This window comes from Octopus sinensis, linkage group LG1, assembly GCF_006345805.1.
Source record: "Octopus sinensis linkage group LG1, ASM634580v1, whole genome shotgun sequence".
NCBI classification, from domain to species: Eukaryota; Metazoa; Mollusca; class Cephalopoda; order Octopoda; family Octopodidae; genus Octopus; species Octopus sinensis.
In genome coordinates this window covers 123,752,051-123,774,724 of record NC_042997.1, presented here as the reverse complement: position 1 = coordinate 123,774,724, position 22,674 = coordinate 123,752,051, and the positions used below count along the sequence as shown (strand labels likewise).

At 33.6% G+C, this 22,674-nt stretch overlaps 1 long non-coding RNA gene across 1 annotated transcript in view; it reads right to left on the bottom strand.

Moving 5' to 3' along the window:
* Window positions 1-275: 275 nt before the first annotated feature.
* Window positions 276-22,674, bottom strand: part of LOC118766385 — a 34,490-nt gene continuing 12,091 nt past the window's right edge. Inside the window, exons 2-3 of the long non-coding RNA XR_005002320.1 lie at window positions 15,753-15,758; window positions 276-418 (exon numbers count right to left, since the gene is read on the bottom strand). This is a non-coding gene — a long non-coding RNA (uncharacterized LOC118766385). The remainder of the gene's footprint in view (window positions 419-15,752; window positions 15,759-22,674) is intronic.

Genomic DNA, 22,674 nt, shown 5'->3' with positions numbered 1-22,674 from the left:
TACTTTTAATGATGGTGTGTGTTTCGAGGATCCGGTTCATATATGTATATATATATATTATTAGTGAGTATATATTATTAGTGAATTGAAGAAATGGAGTTGAACGAAGATTGAACAGAAATCGTTTTATTGCATTCTGCGTTCGCCAACCGACTGGCCCGGACGCGACGGCGTGCCGCCGCCGGGCTCGCGCGGGCCGAGCCGACCGGGTCACCGCCACCGCTCCGCAACCGACGCCGCAACCAACTCGCAACCACGCCGCGACCGCCCCCGCGAGGGGGACGGCAGCCGGACGTGGCTGCAGCGCCGGACGCGGCCGCAGCGCCGGACGCGAAGGAGAGCGGCGGCAACGGCAAGCCCGGGCCGCGCGCGGAGCTACCGACGGCGGCTTCGGCGCCGCCGCGCTACCGGAAAAGCACTAATCGACGCGCTAATCGTCGATTAGTGCTTTTCCGGTAGCGCAGCGGCGCCGAAGCCGTCGTCGGTAGCTCCGCGCGCGGCCCGGGCTTGCCGTTGCCACCGCTCTCCGTCGCGTCCGGCGCTGCGGCCGCTTCCGGCTGCCGTCCCCCTCGCGGGGGCGGTCGCGGCGTGGTTGCGGCGTCGGTTGCGGAGCGGCGGCGGTGACCCGGTCGGCTCGGCCCGCGCGAGCCCGGCGGCTGCACGCCGTCGCGTCCGGGCCAGTCGGTTGGCGAACGCAGAATGCAATAAAACGATTTCTGTTCAATCTTCGTTCAACTCCATTTCTTCAATTCACTAATAATATTAAAATTCAATTATCCGCACCAACGCACGGTTGCAACACCATATGGTTGTACCTCTAACCGTGCTGTCTTCTGCTGTGATTTTTGCTACCAAGGTATCGGTTAAACTTTTGATTAATCTGCAACAAGATTATTCATCTTTCTATTTCACAATATATATATATATATTATATATATATATATATATATATATATGTATAACAGTTGCTTTTGGAGACATTACGAAAATTCGAGAGACTCTCTCTATATATATATAAATTTTCGTAATGTCTCCAAAAGCAACAGTTAAATCATATATATATATATATATATATATATATATATATATATATATATATATATATATATATGTTTGTACCTATATATGTATATTCACAGGGTGCGTAGGATATTTGTGGACGTAAATCTTTTGAAATCATCAGAGCACCTGTATTTATCCAGCAGGTTCAACAGACCCTTGATTACAATGCCAGAAAACTAATGAGGTCAATTGAAAAAAGTCAATATGTCTCAGAAGGAACAATCAGAAATGCTTTCCACGAAAACATAAGATAGAAGACTTATGAGATGAGGAAAGACCAATTTATGTTAGAAAAAGTAAAAGAAAATCTCTATATCAGATTGAAAAAGCTCTTTTAAATAGTTATATGAGATAGTAAAATCCAGTATAAGATATGTTTTGTTTTTTCTCAGACAAGAAAAACTTCAACTAAGATCAAAACTTTAACAGAAGAAATGATAGATGGTTATGTGCAGGCCCTTCTGAAGTTCGAAGAGTTATGCATAGAAAATTTTCTGCAACTGTTATGGTTTTAGGCGTTGTCAGCAATGAAGGATATGTGATAACGCGTTACCTCTTTCCACAAGGCCTTAGAGTTAATTCTGCTACATACATTGAGGTAGGGAAAACAGTTGTTAAGCCCTGGATAGACAGTATACACAATAGAAGGCCCTATTTGTTTCAATAAGACTCTGCACCATCACACAAGTCTCAAGTAATGCAGGAATGGATGGTTGAAAATTTTCATGAACACAGCCCCTAAAATTTGTCTTCCTGATTCTCTAGATCTCTGTCCACTGGACTATTAATTGCAGAGCATTGTTAAGAGAGAGGTCAGTGAATATGCCCATAACACCAAAGATACTTTGAAAGCCACCATATTCAGAGTAATGTCCAAAGTGAATCGGAACAAATTGATTCGAACATGTAGATGATTTCGACCTAGCATAGAAGCAGTTATTAAAGCTGAAGGTGAATTTATCGAATAACATTATAGAAAAGAAGGTATACTTTTACCTTCATAGAATTTCTGATAATAAAGTTATTATCTGTTATTACATATTTGTTTCCTTTTTATAAACATGAATCCTCAAATATCTTACGCACTTTCTATATATATAGGTATATATATATATATATATATATATATATATATAACACAAATATAAGAGGTAATCCAGTATGTGGACGCTCTTGCGCTAAAAATAGATCCGATTCTGATTTTAATTATATATATATATATATATATACAGAGAGAGAGAGGGGGGAGAGAAAGAGTGAATAAGTGAGAGAGAGATGCGTGTGTATGAGCGCATGAAACATCCACAAAGTACGTTTTATAAATATATATATATATATAATAATAAATATTAGGGAATAAATCCAAATTTACAAGGAAAATCAGATTTAAGATTGAATCCAATTTTATAGTAAAATTTTACAGAGTTCATAATTTAAAACTCGCTAAGAAGGTTTTGAAACCACCTGAAGAATGTCTAAGATGTGCTGACACGAAACGATCGTAGTGGTTATTCATCTGTTAAATTTTAATTTATATAAATTATTTTCTGTATTGGCTTAAGTCTTTCTTTGTTTGATTTGCATAATAGTGGTTTTGTCTCTAATTTGATATAATATATATATATATATATTCGTGTGGGTGTATATAGTTAACAGTAAGTATGAATTTATGCGTGTGTATGTGTGTGCATATATGTGGATATGCTAACATATCAGATAACAGATGCAGCACGGATTTTTGTCAGTGAACAGGTCGCGGATTTTAGCAACGAAAATATTTTGACAAATTAAACTTAAATGTTGAAGTGAATCGAACGGCTTTTGTGTGTTTCTTAAATGGCTTACAAACACCTTCCACGCTGCAATTGTTTTCGTGTCAGCACACGATCTCAGATCAAATCACTTGCTATGCGAGTACATCTCCCTAACATATTTGTTATGATGAAATGTAAACGTCAATATAAATGTCCGATGATTTTTATTTGTACTGTAATGATCGCAGAGATATTTTTTTTTAATAATTTTAACTCTCCTATTGTCGGAGTATTAAATTTTATTACCACCGCCTTAGATGTATTGTTTCAGTCGTGTTTGTTTGTTTGTCTGTTTGCTTTTCCGTAGACAAGATATCTCAAGAAACGCTGGCTAGATTCGGATGAAACTTTCAAGGATGTTTGACCTCGTATTGGCACGAACTGATTAGATTTTGGATAAATCCGGTACCAGACAAGGTTTCTGGATTATTTTCACTGTTTTAACTTAATTTTTGAGAGCGAACGGGTTTATTTTTTGTATTCTCGCTTGTGAGAGCAGTTCATTTTATTTAAAATATTCTCATTTTAAAACTTTTCTCCAGCTAGTCGTTGAGAGGACGTTGCTGCTTCCTTCGTGAAAGATTGCGCCTTCTGAGTTCTCATATCCTTTTATTCTGTTTTTGATGTCTTATACTTTTATAGTTGAATACTTTATGTAATGCTTATATGAGAAGGATTCTTTCATTATATCGCATTCTTTTTATAGAGAGGGAGAGCATGTTGCACTGACTAAAATGTATCGTTATCAAAATAAGTGAAACTACAAATATAAACGAGGTACAGTTTGAAACGTCACCTGAAGAGAAGAATTTGCATCTATGATGCACGATAATTTTTTCTACAGTATCTCACCCCTAAGGCACTGCTACATGAAACTATATTGTAGTAATTCTAAATATATATATATAAACAACGTATAAGTTGATGTAAATTTAATAGTGTTCACTTCCGGACTCTCTCACGCTGTGAGAGTTTCAGTTCGAATCGCACGTGTCTCGAATGGGCTGGAGAATTTCTATTTTGGATATATTTGGAGTACTTAATTGTGCTCATGACTTAGTGTTTGCTTCTTCCATGGGTATGAGTAAGTATTTCATTTATCTCTTTGCCGCATTTATCACTGACGAAGGGAAGGTTCCTATGAACTAACCCTGAAATCGGTCCGATATGGTAATAACGAAATTTTTTAGATATTTCTATCGACCTTTTTCGAGTAACGTGCTTATTGTGATAAATTATATGGTTATGGACAATATGTCCAATTTTCGGCATATTTGGCATTAGAAATCTTTTCGTTTGCCCTTACTTATAAGTTGTTTATAAATTTAACCTTTAAAGGTTTTTTTAATATGCTGGCCATTGATAACATTTTTTTCTTCGAAAAATTTTATCCTACATTAGATATATATATATATATATATATATATATATATATATTTAAAAAGTAACTTTTAAACGAAAAATATTCTAAACGATGAACTTTTATCTTACATTATATGATATATATTTATATGTTTCCTATATATATGTATTTTTATATTTTCTTATATATTTATATATTTCTTTATGTTTTTATATATTTATTATTCTAGATGTTATAACGTTAAAATATATTTTTTTAGTCGCTAAAGTATTAATTTTTAATCGCGATAGACTGTACTCACACATTTCTCTTATATGCCTGTATTAATGAATTATCTTTCATCTTCTGTGATTTTATGCATCTATATTCTATGTGTAAGAAAATGTATTATGTGATTAAATATTCGAGATGTTATATGTTACGTGGATGACCTTATATTTGTTTGTTCTGCAACCATAGTTTACTATATATATATGTCTGTGTTCCGGATGCTCATGTTCGGGTAAATCTGCAACTGCCGTCTTGGCAGTTTTGAAAGCTCAAGTAATCGGTGTTTCTAAATAACTACTTCATCCTCGTTAATTTTCTCGTTCACCAAACAGCCCCAGTTTTCACATTCCTGCAATTCGTGTGAAACTTGAACCAGACATAGATGACCCATTAAGCAGCTCGAGTCTAAAATCTAGTTTGCCCTGAAGATACTCTCAATTTGTGGCTGAAATATCTCGATGCATATACGAACTCAAAAATTATCCGGATTTTCGTTATCACATAGCTTTATTATTGCCCCACTGCCTTCTGCGCATGCGTGATTATAGTTGGTACAATTGTTGTCACGTGATCGAAGTTTGAGCCTGATCGCGCCTGTTTTCTTTCTGGCTTTACAGTGTACGAAAGGCTGCTTCACTAGGAATGTGCATCAAAGAAGAAACAAGAGTAGTGATCCCATTTCTCTGGAAAAGGGGTGTACGATTAACAGTGCAAGATACAGTGCTTTTCTGGCCAACAAACAGAAGCCAGCAATTGTACTAAATGGCGACGCCTATTGTTGAAGGATATTTTGTTGTTGCATGACAATGCGCGCCTACACCCGACATCCCAGATCATAGAAACTATTAACCAATTAAGTTTTGAGATGCTGGAACACACACCCTATCTACAGCCCAGAGCTTGTGCCTTCCGATTATTATACCTGTGACCGTTTAAAGATGGTTTACGCGGTCGTTGAATTCCTAAGGATGAAAATATGAAGAAAGCAGTACACAAATGGTTGCATGACCAACCGAAAACCTTCTTCTTGGAGGGTATGCACAAGCTTGTGGAACGCTGGAGCAAGTGCATCGAAAAGGAAGGAGACCATATAGAAAAACGAAGTACTTGTTTATCGTCTGCTGTTGGATAAATACATTGAAAAAAACAAGCGTGCGTATAATTTTTGACTTTCCCTCGTACAATCCTATGGTGAAAAGACTCCAGTTGCATTAAAAATTCGCGCAACACCATTGCCAACTGAAATAGTTTCCATGTGCAGTCTGCATACCTGACACACCACTCTGTCAGGTATTCCTCTATTAATTGTTATAAAATCGCCTTCGTTGTGCCTATGAATCAATGTAGAAAGGAAAAACCAGAATATCTCAGGGTAGAAAAGTCATATCAACTCACATCATTTGTGACAGACCGCTAACGGGACATTCACTTTTGTGGTCTCATTGCTAGAGAGAGATTGAAGGTATGAAAGAGGAATATATCCATAAATAAATCTAGGAGCGAGAATAGAATGAAATTTGTTAAATAATTCCTAGCCTCTATAGTAAGACATTTAGATCTTCCATCTGCGACCATAGCTACACGAACAATCATTTACGAAACTAAACTTCTCTCGTCAGACATTGTTGAACCTCAGTCTAAGGTAGCCTCCATCCAGCGTCAGATCTATTGAAGGAACACCTTTCTCTCACACTTATGACGACAATCGATGATTTAATTGCGTATACGCCCATTATTTCTTAAGAATTTTTCTAGTTAATTTGAATTTCTATTTTCCCTGTAGTGTTTCCCTCACTATGATTTAGGCGAAACATTTCTAAGAAACTGCGTGTTTTTAATAATTTATTTGTCTAACCATATCATATATATCATATGATTCAGTTTAACTGGAGAACATAGAATACTTAAAAACACTGGTAAAGAATTACCTTAGCACATTTCAGTTACTTGATATAACTCTTTCAATGGCATACCTCGGAGTCTTCGAAGTTAGAACGGAACTGTTTTGTGCAATCATTAGAATAATTTCACACAGTTTAGACAGTTTTATTTGCTGATTTGTGTGGCCATTGTTCAAATCTTGATAAGACAGTAAATTTCTTTCCCATTTCTGTTAAAAAGTTAGCTGAACATTTCTGACAATTAATCTACATTCAATCGTTATATGGCTACCTGGGCATTTTATAATTGTCGGCTCACTAACACCAGGTAACTCTCTTGTTATGTTTGTTTGGTAGTGTTGAATTATTCATCTTAATCTATAGCTGATTTCCAATGCAGCTTATATTTGTTAATTCTCCTTTTATTATTAGTTTCTTGGCAATATAATTTTTAGCGAATTTGTTAATTCATTAGCGTCTTTAATTTTATTAGTTCTAATGTAACGCAATTCTCCATGGAAAATAATTGTATTTAAATTTCTTCAGAATACTTTTCGGTAGGATCCGCTCATTCAATGAATTATGTTTTCATGAATAATTTTCCTATTTTATTATTCATTCCTTTCCTGCATTCATACAATGATGTTGATGATGATGATGACGATGATAACGACGATAATGATTACCATAATGATAATGATGATGGTGATGATGATGATGATGATGATGATAATGATGACCATGATGATAACGATGATGCTGATGACGACGGTGATGATAATGGTGGTGCTGGCGGTGGTAATGATGACGCCACTGCTGCTGCTGATGAGGACGACGATGGAGACGACGTTATAATAATAATAAAACAATAAAGATCATGGTAATTATAATAGTAATGATAATTCACGCCCAAATTTTGTAGTTTTTGATAAAGAAACAGAGTGTGTGCTTAATGGCTGTTACTTGGTTTGTTTCACACAAAAATGTTGGGAAAATAACTCAGAAATATAGGAGAATATCATGATCTAAAATGTAATTTTCATAAAATGTAGAAATGTAAAGTTATTATCTCCACTGTAAGATGTTTAGAAACAGTTGCAATCAATTTGAATTGCTGACAAAGGGTTCTAGATTGTGGGGCGAGAAAAATTGTCTGTTTGACATGGCTATGAATATAAGAAAAGTGCAACACGACAAAATATGCGCGTATCATATTCATATCTAGTAACCAAAATTGTCAGAACAACAGCTCAATTCTGAAGGAATGAAAGGAAACAGAATATCACATGGCATCGAAAGGAGTCTCCACAAAGACCTTCGAGACCTGAGGAGAAAATTCCATCTTAGCTCAAGATACAAGCGAACTGTGTGAGATATTATAATAATAATAATAACAATAAATAATAATAATAATAATAATAATAATAATAATAATAATAATAATAATAATAATGATAATAATAATAATAATAATGCACTGCTCTCTCAATCAATAATAATAATCACTGTCACCTTTGTTTGCTGGCTGTGGATAGCCGACAATTTCCATCGTGCCCAGCAAAATAAGCAATGAGTTTTCATATAACAATTACAACAACAACAACAGCAAAAGCAGCAGCAACAACAACAACAACAACAACAACACTAATAATAATAATAATAATAATTATTATTATTATCATTATTATTACCTTTGTACAGCTTCTAACGCTGGAGATGTATTACGGTGAAAGCTGTTTACTACCAATGAACTAAGGTATCACCTCTTATTTTTCAAGCACCTTCCGGAGTATTTGAGCGGTTTCAAGCAGTCCTGTTTTCTGCAAGAGCTCCACCCTTATTGCATCCCCTATTTGTTCCATATATTTCTCAATATTTTTTACTCACTGTTCTCAGGGCACCGACAGTTATTTGGTACTACTACCACCTTTTACCGCGACCACACCTGCTTAACCTCCCAAGCTAACCTCTCATATCTCTCGACTTTTCTTTCTTCATTATCGCATATCTTGTCAGCTGGGACATGATATATCTACGATCCAGCAGAGCTTGTTTTCTTTCTCAATTAAGACTATATCTGGCTTCCTATACTCTATCACATGGTCGCACTGAATCATAATACTCTCCATCGTAAGGCGAACGTACACAGGCTCTACATGAAGAGGTAGAAGGGCGGTTGTGTGCTGATTAGCATACGGAGTGCATCAACAGTGAAAGTAGAATCATGACAGTATATTCGGTAAACAGCAAACAAAACCTGCTGCAGTATCCTTCTAATGCAGAAGGATTTACCACAAATAGACTTGGGAGTGCTAATCAATCCCGACCACTAATAGCCAACGAGAGAGTAGAAACTCTACTCCGCATAGAATTGCATGACCAGTCCCACCAAGAAACTAACAACTTAAAAGACGAGGAAGCAACATTAAGGTGGTTCAGCAAAAAAGAGGACTGAAAGTCTAATCGTTGCTGCCCCGTTTCAGGCATTGAATACTAACTCAGTGAAAAGGGATATATACCACAAAAGTGCAACGAACCTTTACAGAATGTGTGAGAAGAGGGTCGAAAGCTTGATTCATATTGTTAGTTCCTATGAAAGTCTTGCGCAGAATGAATACAAGCGGAGACACGACAAGGTAGCGTAAAACCTGCACTGGCTACTATGCCGAAAGAATGGTTATAGCGTTACAGGTGATTGGTACCAACATACACCGGAAAAGGTAATGGACGACAAGGGGAAGGCAAAATTTCTCTGGGATTTTGACTTCTAGACAGACAAGGTGTTAGAGTACCGAAGGGCGGACATAGTAACATTTTGGAGGGAGAAACAACAGTGCTTAATAACCAAAGTGGCAGTGGCAGGAGATCAACATTTTATCATGTAAAAAAGAGGAAAGGTTAATAAATATAGAGACCTGAGAATTGAGATCGATAAGGTGTGGCAATTACAACAGTGCAACGAATTTTGTCCCTTTCGTCATCGGAGCATTGGATTCAATACCGCCCAACTTGAAGAAACATATGGAAACTTTAGAAATGCCCTATAATCTAGGTGTATTGCAAAAATCAGCATTACTTGGAACAGCACGTATATTGCGTAAAGTACTGAAATTTGAGGGCTACGGTCAATTGTTTACATCATTGCCAGTGCTCAAAATGTACTCAATTCCTCGAGCCATTCCGAATGAATATAATATAATATATCATGATATAATATAATATAATATAATATATATATATACATAATGAAAATAATGATAGAGAATGTATAAATAGATGATGAGTAAAGCACCAGTCCAGTTTATGTTGCCTGTTGTTATCCGTAGATTTACTCCAGGAGCTTCGCAGTGGCAGTTGGGGCAATAGTTTATACAGATATAGATACATACGTGCGCGTGTGTAAAAGCATATATATATATGCTTTTACACACACGCGCGTATGCATCTATATCGTATATACTAAATATATATATATATATATATATATATATATATATATATATATATATATATATGGGTAGTATTTCCTCTCTTTGTGAGAGTTATCCTTATCACGATTATACTACGAATAAAACATATTAACGCTAGTAAAAGAAACATTTTCTATCTAGTTTTCTGATTTCATATCCATAAGCTCTCTATCCTTAAATAGCAACAGAATCTTTCGTACAGATATATCTCACGATCCATTCATATTTATCTAGTTTCTGCATATGTGGTTTGCCTCTTCAAAATTAACAATACGCGAGCTTATTCATATGCACTCTACTATGTGCTATGTTTACGAACCTTGCTTCAGGATAGTTTTGTGTTAACGAATGAGTACTCATTTGTTTCAACTCCAGGTATACTGCGATTTCTTTTTGTTGCACAAAAAAAAAATATTATTTTTGTTAATTTCCTTTTTTCGTTTTATTATGTATACATCTGGTATTAAGTTCTTTCATGGTTTTGAGGATTATTCAAATACATGTTTATCAACTTGATATTGTAAATTACCCCTTGCACTTTTGGGGGATTTTAGTGCTTCCTTCTTAGCTATTGTGATTCAAATATATTTCCTATGATTATCAGAGTCTATTAGATATGCATTAAATGAAGTACGATTCTGAGATATCCATGCACTTCTACTATTAAGTACTTCATGGTACTAATTGCTGGTGTTTGCATGTTTTGCATAAAATATTTTCCAACGGCGTCCATGGCCATATCAGTGCTGTCAGACTTACAGTGAGAATATCACATATTTGTAATAAATTACTAGCCATATTCAGTAAAATTTAGATTATAGGGAATCTAACTACTTACTTATGAACCCACTAGTACTGCACAATCTTCTAATTCTTTCATGTGGACCATCTCCGAACAACCTTGTTTTAACGAGTATTTATTCTACAGTTATATAACTCTCCTCTCAACATCAAATAGAAATTTGTTTGCAATTCAGAAGTGATATGCCATTGGTCTCACTAGTGGCAGGATACTTTAGAAAAATAAGTATGAAATCTCATCAGTATATTACTTTTCTTTTAGCCGTCATTTAATAGCTGTAAACTTCTGAATTAATCTACGATTCTGCATAAGTAGTGTGTCTTAGTTCATCGCCAATGTTAAGTGTTACTTTTTTTTGGAGTTGAATTTTTATTTGATTGATATTATTAATTTATTTTCTATTATTACCTCATATATTGCATCATTTCGCTCCTCGTTGACTTATCGCTAAAATATCCTCGGGTTTATTAAGAACACATCCTGTGGTTTGCGTTAGCCGGATTACAATCGGTAAATCTGCATAATTTATTCGCCATATGATCTGAAATTTTCACATGAGATTTAGATTCTGCTTTACGATATCCTCACATTTCGTAGTGTTTGCCGTTTGTCTGAATGAATATATTAAAACTTAATTCAATATTATTGATCCTATTTGTTAGCGACTACATTAATTTGTTACTGACAACATTAGATGTGTTTCTTAAGCGCACTAGACACTTTTAGGTTTGATATATCTGGTTCCTCATTTTTCTTTTAAAACAGCTATTTCGTGCTTTTATTGTTGCGACTCTAGTCTATTACGTTATGGTTGGTGTTGTTTTTTTTACCGTGTTGTATTTTAACGTGGAATGTGATGTTTTTTTTTATATCGTTTAGTACTTGTGTTCTTCGCTTTTATTCTCCTTACTTTATTCGGTTGTTGTTTGATTTAAAGAAACGCCTCATACCTTTCACAATAATACGCCATTGATGTGTGAACGGCTATTGAGAATTTTGTTTCCGCTTGGTTCGTAAATTGATTCTTTGATGTTACCACAATTGGTTTAATATTACAGCAGAAAAGGATTGAATATCCTGTAAGCAACCTTTTCTTTTATTATCAAAAGTCGTCACTCTCGACAATTTCAAAGCACATTACTATCCTTAGGTCTCATTCTTCTCCCTCCCCATGACAGCAGTATGGGAATCCTATTCGCTAGTTATTATTAACTCTCTCCAATAGTTAGTATCCTCACCTATCTCCATTCTCGTTAAAGCGTTTTCTTTCCAGACATTATTCCCTATCACAAAATATCAACTTATTATTATCTGTATTTTAAGTTAACAACGCGTGATCAATGGTTACTGACTTTAGTAACTAACGTATTTCATTCTCAATCCGAGTCAGATAATTATGTGGTCGACAATATTCCTATCACACTATGCTTACAACACTCAGATACTCATATAGTTCATGTGCAGCCACGTCGGAAATGTTTAAGTAAGATATACTGCTAGAAATATATCAGAACTTTATCCTGCAATCCATCTCATACACATTTATGCATCAACAACAATAAATATACGATGTATTAGTCTGGCCTATCCGCTGTCAAACTCTCAACCTGCAATGCATCTCCATGTCTCATGCAAAGTGAGTCCACTAAATTTACAGTCCTCTTATATAAAGTGATTTGTTTGCCAAAATAAACCTAACGATTGTGCTGCACGTTTGTCGCTCAAACTAACACAAAATAATTTCCAACATATTATTTTCCCCTTCACTCCCATCAGTATTACTTACTCGCAATGCTTGTTTGCATTATTTCTTATGCTAAAAGGGACACAATAAAGTGAACCTCGACAAAATATTTTATACATCAGCTTCAAAGCGCACCATACATATTTCTCTCGAGAAATTTCTCCTATATATTGAAATTTGTCGTTGCCTATCAGTCTGACAACTATCTTTCTTTAAAATTCTATATCTTATGTAGTTTGTTCTTAACACTTGCTCTTGGGCAGCACAGATTAGAGCCTCCGTTTCCGGTTTTAAATCATTTTTAGTTATCCACAGACATGTTTTTCATCTGTCTGTGTTATCTTCAAAATCCCTATGAAATTGTCCTTGCATTCTTTTCTTTACCCACCTATTTTCAGTTTCATTCTTTTTCAATTGACTGTATAGAGCGTTATCTTCGCAATCATTCAACCTATACAAGCCTGACATTCTTACTTCTAATAATAGCGATTCTGTAGCATCTTTTACATACAGTGCTATTTTGTTTTCTTCTGCTCTAATGCTGTGTTCGCATCCAGTAAGTCCTCTTCCCCCTCTTTTTCTTCGTACATACAGTCTCTCTTTGTCACTTTTTGGATGAAGTAACCCATATCTAGTTAGCAACTTCCTTGTCTTTCTGTCTAAGCTGTTTAGTTCGTTTACTGTCCATGCGTTGATAGGTGTTGATAGCTTCAATCTTATTCCGTCCGTTTAATTTCGACTTAAGTATTATTATTATTGTTATTATTATTATTATTATTATTATTATTATTATTATTATTATTATTATTGTTGTTATTATTATTATTATTATTATTATTATTGTTATTATTATTATTATTATTATTATTATTATTGTTATTTTTGTTGTTCTTGTTGTTGTTATTATTAATAATATTATTATTAATATATTTTTGTTATTGTTATTGTTCCAAGATGGCAAATTGATTAGCGGGCCGGATAAATTTGTCAGTTGCATTTCGCTCATGATTAAGGTCTGGTTTCGAATTCCACTGAGTTCGACTTAGCCTTACCTTTCTCTCTGGATCCATGAAAGGATTAATAAGTAGTTGTCGAGCACTGAAGTCGATGGAATCGTTTAGCGCTCTGACTAAATTTCAGATCATTTGCCTAATGTGGAAATGCTTCTTTTTCTTCTTCTTCTTCTTCTTCTTCTTCTTCTTCTTCTTCTTCTTCTTCTTCTTCTTCTTCTTCTTCTTCTTCTTCTTTTACTACTACTACTACTACTACTACTACTACTACTACTACTACTACTGCTACTGCTGTTGCTGCTGCTGCTGCTGCTACTACTACTACTACTACTACTACTACTACTACTACTACTACTACTACTACTACTACTACTAATTCTTCTTCTTCTTCTTCCTCTTATTATTATTATTACATTCCTTCGCTACCCGTCCTCTTCCTCTTATCATCAACATGTTCTACCGTTCATCATTTTCTCATATTTTCTGTGTTCATAATCCTTTAAACGCCATTCTTCGTAAAAAATATAGCAATATACCAAATAACTGTACTGTTCACGTTATTTATAGAATGAAACAGTTGTGATGAACGTACTAATTACTATGTAGTTCTCGGAGATAAAAACAGGTTAGGTTCCTAAAAGTAATCATTATAAATTTTAATGACGTAGTGATTTGCATAGTACGTCTCCCGATGTCTGCATATGAATAGAAATGACCTATCTAAACATTTACCATTCCTCAGTATAATCTATCGAATATACCATGCCAGAAACTAACAAAAAAGAAAGTGGTTTTATGATATCAAATAAGGCAGTATCCACACGACTATTGATATCTGTAATAATTAGGTTTGACAGCAAAACTTCAATTTAGAAACATAATATCAAAACCCACGAAGTCAGTGAACGTATCTTAATGTTAGAGAAGTTATCAAGAGAGACAAGCTATTAGCGTTCTCCTAAAATCCCGTCAATTTATTGCTATATAATGAAATCTGATTTATGCAAATGGTTTCCAAAAATACATTCAACTAGCTAGCACGAAAATATTTCAATGATCAGTTTTATGAGGATATACTTTCCTTTAAGCTGTGATATACTTTTACCAAAACATTCAGGTTTATTTTCGCTAATGAGAAATTTCATATGTATCTTAGAATTCGATATAAATACGATTACTTTTCTATTCAGATATTATGAAACGGTGTTATTCCGAGTAATATTGATAAAGGAGGAAGTAATTTGAGTATGAAAATAAGGAGTGAGATGTACAACGGATGAGAGTTGTTTGCTTATTTATAGCTGTCCATCTAGGTCGGTGATGATGTTGTCCACTAGGGGTCTTAGCCTACATTTTGTGAGATGATAGATGTGTAAACAGTTCGATCCTGGCATACCATGCCCTTGAACACAGGTGACAAGGCAAGTTACTCATTATGCTGGTGGTGCATCGGACTAGTTCCAAGTGTGCAGGTACTTCGCGTAGTGGTGGCCAGTTTGGCCGGTTCCGAGCAAAGTGCCGGTTGAATGTTGTAAGATTTGTGAAAAAACTTAAGATGGTCCCTGAACCTGTTTTTGAATCCCCCCAAATAATCTAGCGTGATCAGATTTGCTCAAATTTACCGAGGAGCACAACCATTTCTTTTTTTATATATATTTTTGTCGGTTTACTTCGCATGAATTTAGAATGACTGGTTAATACATGGATCTGTGGACGCTTTGGGTTACTAAATTGTTTGGTACTCTTACTGAGTGAATCGAGTCGACTAATAACAGCGGAGATCATCGGCATATTAGTTATGCTCTGACTGCGAATATTTTATATTTGCGCACTGAGTGAAAAATGTTGTGGATAAGATTTAGGAAATTTTGAGGAATATTAGATTTCGTTGTGAAGCAAGGGAAATTAGTTTATCAGATAGTGTTTCTGTCATAGATTTGGTTTCATTTGGTAACAGTAGTTTAGGTGTTGGTTTAATAAATTTTTAACTCTACACCCATTATTTTGCTGCGTTACATTTCCGTGGTTTGCTAATATATTAATCTTCCATGGTAGCGATACAGCTACCAATGTTAGTAAATGTTGTTTATGCAAACGCATAATGGTGAAAATGAGCAGCCTATAGCTCTCTTTGGGTTCTACTTGCGATGTTTAGAAAATAAGTAAACGTTGTATTAGTGGTGAGAGTTAATTTAAGTCCTAGTTTATCAAAGGATATATATATATATGGTTGGTGATTGCTTTCCTACGTTTCTTTTCTCTGACGATGTGATTTGATCAAAACGTAAAGCTACCTTTCTCTGATTCCCTGACCGTCTGCTAATACTCTGCATGTACCACGTCCTCGCATCGTCGTTTCTTTCTGGTCATTTTTGTTATCCGTTTTTAATATATATATATATATATATATATATATATATATTTCAGGTGGTGCTATTAAGTTAGACATGGCCTGGACCAATCTCTGGTCGAAACATATCTAAGTTTTATCTAAGTTTTATATATATATATATATATATATATATATATATACGGCAAGGAATCAGTTTTGTCTCTTTTTATGGAAAGAAAAGTGTTTATAGGACTGCAAAAAAAGTAGTGCCCAAATGTAATTGAGACAGAGATAAAGAAACATTGATCATAGAACTAACATCATATTCGAGTCAACGACTTTATATATAACACCATACTTCCAAACATTTGATCATGTACAAATATCACCATAGTTCTTAAACATATAAAGTATACATATATAAAAAAGCTCAGAAGGTAAAAATATATATGCGAATTTAAAATTACAGATATATACAGAACGCCCTATCAAAAAGGTATAAATACATACATATATATATATATATATATATATATATATATATATATAATATATATATATATATACAAAGCACACATTGGCATACATATATCATACCATTTGATAAATTGCCTTCAGCTTATCATCATTATTTTATGACACAAATATTACATTGATTGTAATATAACTAAAAATATTAGTTTATCTTGGCTAAATAAACACACAATTAGTTCTCAATTTAAATTCTAGGATTTTGCAAAGCTGGAAAAGGAGCTGACAGCTAAATGTTCGATTTACCTTATTAATTTTGTCGTAAATTGTGTGTATCATGTAAATTATCTAAGAGTGGCTATTGCTAAATTACCAGAATAATTAGATGTTTGTAAACTTAAGAACGAAGATGTAACTTATGTCATAAGCAGCTGCTTGAAAATGTCATCACGACATGATATATCACGAGACATTATATATTAATCATCACATTACATATTTTTATACGGAATATGAATATTCATGAAGTTATAATTAGTTCCACTGATTAGAATATATGCTAATCCATATGACATAATTGGTTGAAATGTTCTAATAATGTTTATGTAAAATAAAAACAGGAAATACCGCAGACACATACATATAGAAGCGTGGAAAAAATATGTGCCCGAGAATGCAATATAAAGTTTATATCTGTCGCTAAATGAAGTATAGAGATTAAGGGAAAGAAAATATGTATAATCAACTTTGGAAAATCAAAACACATTTGGTGTATAACATTAAATTTTAAAACGCGATTATTTTGGTCATTATTTATTTCGCTGTCTTAAGCATTCGACGCTGTGTTTTATTAAATAGGAAGGTAACGAGTAGTTAGAGAATTAAAATTCATTACTGTTTGTCGAACTATCCGTGAAACATTCAAGGTATTCAACCATTTCTGTGAGCATAAACGCATAAACAAACAGACAGATGTGTATTATACACAATTATTTCTCAATATACAAATTCACATATACAATGATTTGTCTACACAAACACTTTTACATGTAAACATAAGCATTTTAATAAGGAGATTTGTCACAGTTCTTTTTTTTTTTTATCATAGGCATGAAATCTGCAGCAGAAGATAAAACCCGAAATATGGAGGGTTATAAAATACATTCGTACAGTAAAGAGGGAAAAGGGTACAACGCGAGTGTGCTCTATAGGGACAATAAAAAGTGAGACTATATGTAGTACTCCTGAATATATACAATATATGCACTGCTGTTCCATATGAACGAATGGTAGTAAGGCTAACTATATAAATGCAAATTTAGTTAAGAAACTCTCATCATAGCAGAAGAAATTTATGAATGTTTTGAGATCTCTGAAGCTAGAAAAAAAGATTTTCTGCAAGTTATATCTCTTCTGGAACTGTGACATTTATATAACATCATATCTACAAAGCTACGTCTTTGCCCTCCAGATAATGAAGTTAGTTACGGTGACCTAATCAACAATACAAATAAAGATGTCCCTTATCCTCGACGTTGTATCAGAAAATGCCAGATTTTTAAAGAAGACTGGATAACTATAGAAAAGGCGCACTACAATTATCTCCGGAATTTAAGAATGCAGATAGAAAATTCTAGCAATAAATTCAAAAGCCCAGATATTGATTTATGTGAGAAAGAACAAAATTCTTGAAATCATTTAGTGGTCAGTAGATATGAAAGTCAAAAATTGAGGGAAAGTAAATCTTTGGGAAACTTAATTAAAAATTTAACTGTGCTATATATTTTCATTCGTATTTATTTTAAACGGAGCACTGGCTCATGTAACTAAATATTTTCATACAAATCTAGAAATGATAGGGCTCTTCAAGAAATTTTAAGACAAAATGAAAAGTAACTTCAGTATCAATTAATTAGAAGCGTTGTGAAAATTTTCTAAGTGATTCCGTTTGAATATGTTGGACTTCAAAGTCATAAGTACATATACATGCATTCAGGTAAATATAAATAAAACCTATATACATACATACATAGTAATCAGATATGCACATAGTTCATGAATGCGAGTTCAATCACACCCCTATCTATATATGGGTACGCTTAAATGAAACCGAAATTCCGATGAGAGTGTTATGTTCGGGCAAAAAGATTGTATTTTTGATACCTAAAGGGACTTGAGTAAGAGGTTCATTGCCTCAAAATGGCTTCGTATGTAGTCGATGTAAGAAGTCTATTGCCTCCTTAGTGTGTTTTTGCAAAAGGTTTGTTGTCTCAAAATGTTTTATAAAAGAACAATGTGCTGTGGTATGCAGCAATCGGCGGGCGTTACTTGTTGCCCTTATTTTTCTCCATTTCATTTATCATTCATATCATTATGTGTATGTCCAGCCCGCAGCTCCCTTTCTGTGTTTATCCCTTTCTTGTGGCCAATTAAATGAATAAAAGCGTGTCGTGTTTCTGAGTAAGAAAATGACTCCTGACGTGTTGCTCACGAAAACAGAAATGAAAATCACAACATATAGAAAAATCAAATGCATTCAAACATATACATATATTCATTTACGCTTCAGATACATAAGCATTTAAATACACATACGCATTTACATGAGACCGTCCATCATACTACGAATGAGCATCGGTTGTTCCTTTTCAGACAGTTATATACTGCATCAAATTAAATAGCAGTTGTTAGTAGTTAGAAGTATATAAATATGAGAAATCTACAAATTTACTGTATTAATAGATGCAACATGAAATTAAATACATCTTAACAATGATTATACTCATATATAATTTATTTCCGCATAATATATATAGCTACAGACATACACCCACAGGCACGCACAGACAAACACACAGTGATACACACAGACAAACACACACATATTTGTATATATATACATATATATATACATATATATATATATATAATATATATATATATATATATAATATATATATATTATATATATATATATATATATATAATATATATATATATATATATATATATATGTATATATATATATAAAAAAAAAAATATATATATATATATACAACAGGCATATGGGCAATTCATCATTTACGGAGGACGTTTATATTTTTACTCATAGTGTTCATTACACGAATTCGTTTTACGTAAAGTCACTCTCTTTCTCTCTCGTTATATGTATGTATATATATATACATATATATATGTACATACATACATATATATATATATATATGTATATATATATATGTTTATATATGTATGTATGTATGTATATATATATATATGTGTGTGTGTGTGTGTGTGTGTTTAAACGTATACGTAGTGTTATTTAATTAATCGATATGCCGACATTAAACGTAGTTACACATCAAAGAGAGTTAATCATGCTATGTCGCTTCACGCTGATTACATTTCATTAATAAGAACAAAAAGAAATTGTGCGGTATTTTGAAAATACTATTTTACGAGCGATATTTACTGTAAGAGCTGCCACACCCTGTACCAGTAACGTCAGAGCGACGTCTAACTAAACACTGAAAACTATGCGGAATTTCTCTCAGAAAATTATTTCATATCATTGCACAAAGGTAAGAATGAACTGACATGTAATTACACAAAACTATTATTTTTGTAATTAAAGCTTCGAGTAAAACTAAATTAAAAGATTCACTTAGAACTTCCGTTTCTGGATAGAAAGCAAAATATAGGGATTAATTAAGTTGCGAAACGGTCGATAAATTTATAATTAGATGACCTGTGTCAGTTCTATTTTACACGTGATTCTTTTAAATTGTTTCATTTCGTTTTTTGTCGAAATTACAAATTAATTAAGGTCAGTAATAAAGGTTGGTTCATGTGTAACTAGTCAGAAAAATTTCATATTTCTATTGTAAAACGAGGAACATAATAACTTGAAATCGGTATATTTTGTGGTTGAAATTTTATTCGTGTAATTGCTAGAGAATGAAGTGAAAAGAGAAGTAAATACATTAAATCGTAGGATTAACTCTAAGTGACATATATCGGCACATTAACTAAAATATATTCCACACCATCTGAATTATAGCCGATCTCACCTGAGCAGACAATATTATATTACTAACCTGGGAGGTTATTAAAAAGCAAATAATTAATCTCAAGTTGCGTGTGTTCGTGTGTGTCTGTGTGTCTCTGCACACACAGACAGTTTTTAGAATGCTGTTAAATGTAAATTATTATTCTTTAGAATTACATCGAGCCACTGTTAGAGAGCAGAAATCTCAGAAATCTCTCAATAAACAATACAGTTAAAATATAGAAGCCATTGTATGCAACCCGGCCTATCATCATTAACTACGGCGATTATTAATCACGAAAAGATATTGGCTTGTTTTATGGTCAAATGGTTAACGCAGAGCCGTTAAATGCTTATCTAACCATGAAGAAAAATAGTGATTATTTTCACATCCATTGTTGTCATTTCACTGCAAAGTTTTCTCTAAAATACACAAATTATCTGATATGATTTAAGTTAATTTCCACGTTTTGAATTTTAAAATTTTCTGTTATTTAATGAGATACAATGGAAACTTATATAGAATATTTCTATGTGTTACATAATTTTTTTTATGGTGAATGGTGTTATCATCAGAATGAGACATTAAAAATTGGAATTCGTGATCTTTCTATTGAAAGTCGAAAGCATTAACTGAAAAATATTCAGCGTAAACGAATATTATGTTCAATGTAATATACTTTCCTCGTACAACTACGAGGCGTTAAGGGTTTCAGTCATCCATCGAAATACTTCCATACATAATAGTTTATTATCCCAAAACGGTATTGTTAGCTTTGGATCGCATCAGATACGCAATACTAGTAACGGCCTTCTTCCATAGGTGAGCAAAAACATTTACTATTAAACAGCCACAATAAATAATGATTTGCGCAAAGCACCTTATAGCTTATGGTTCTAATTTAAGGACTATTAAATAAATTATAAATGCAAGTATTAGAATGACATTATATCTATCTATCTATCTATCTATCTATCTATCTATCTATCTATCTATCTATCTATCTATCTATCTATCTATCTATCTGTCTATCTGTCTATCTATCTATCTATCTATCTATCTATCTATCTATCTATCTATCTATCTATCTATCTATCTATCTATCTATCTATCTATCTATCTATCTATCTATCTACAAAAACTGTTACTCAGAGTTTCACATTCCCGGTCGTCGGACAGTTTTGGTTAAGAAAAACCAAAATTGTCCAACGAACGTGAATCTCTGATAATATTTTTTGTGATGCCTTTGCCGCTTTATTAATAAAGCATATTCGTCTACCTCCGGTATTCGAGGACTATTTTCTTCCCCCTTGTTTCGCATTAATGTACTTACTCTGGTATATATATATATATATATATATATATATATATATATATATATATATATATATATATATATATATATATATATATATGCATATATGTATGCATGTATTTATGTAGGTAGATATGTGCGTATAGAATTCCCTTCTCGGACCAAGTGACGCAATCTGTTCTTAAGCAATGGACTTCATTTCAAATTGCTCCAAATCACTCACCTGAAAATGTTCACCAGGGAAAGGTGATAATTTAAGCGGCGACGGATTGGCATCGCATTCAGTCTCATACTATCAGTCGCCTAAACGCTTCAAATATTCGATATATTCCGACAATATAAATTTGTAGGTTCCCTTCCCATTCTCACTATAATCATCGCTCTCGAATAGAGAGGCTAATAATATGATTCTTTCTTAAAATTGATAATCACATCTATAAGAAATTTAGAAAGGAGCCAGTGCTACGATCTACTTATTATATTGTAATATCACTATATTGTTTATTCCATATTCACACAGCACTCACTTCAGTCGGTCAATAGAGAATGGATAATCTTTGCAACCGTCTGTCAAGCATAGAATATAAGCTTTCAAAGATAATGCTTTTGTAAAAATCGATTGAGAATCTGTTCTGAGAATCAACAATTCCAAAGTTAAAGATATAGACTCGCATCAAACATCACATGTAACACATAAATGTCGATTCCTTGTATACATACTCTTTTAAAATGACTAATGTTCTATTGAGTGGGATTCAAGTTTATAGATAACATTTTCATATCTTCACACATGAATTTTCTATTCATATTCACCTCTCCAGACACCGTTCTACTTCTCTATAAATAACCTCCTATATCTTTCTCTAAATACCTTCCATTTCTCTGTCATACTATAGTCATCTCATCATCGAATACTTCATAGATGTCTTCTCTCGCTTTGTCTCCTTCCCCTTCGTCTTCATATATATATATATATATATATATATATATATATATATATATATATATATAATCAAGTGACTCAGTTGCCTTTTTTATCGCTTCCAGTTCAAATATTAATAATGATTTACTTTGATAGCAACCAAATTAACG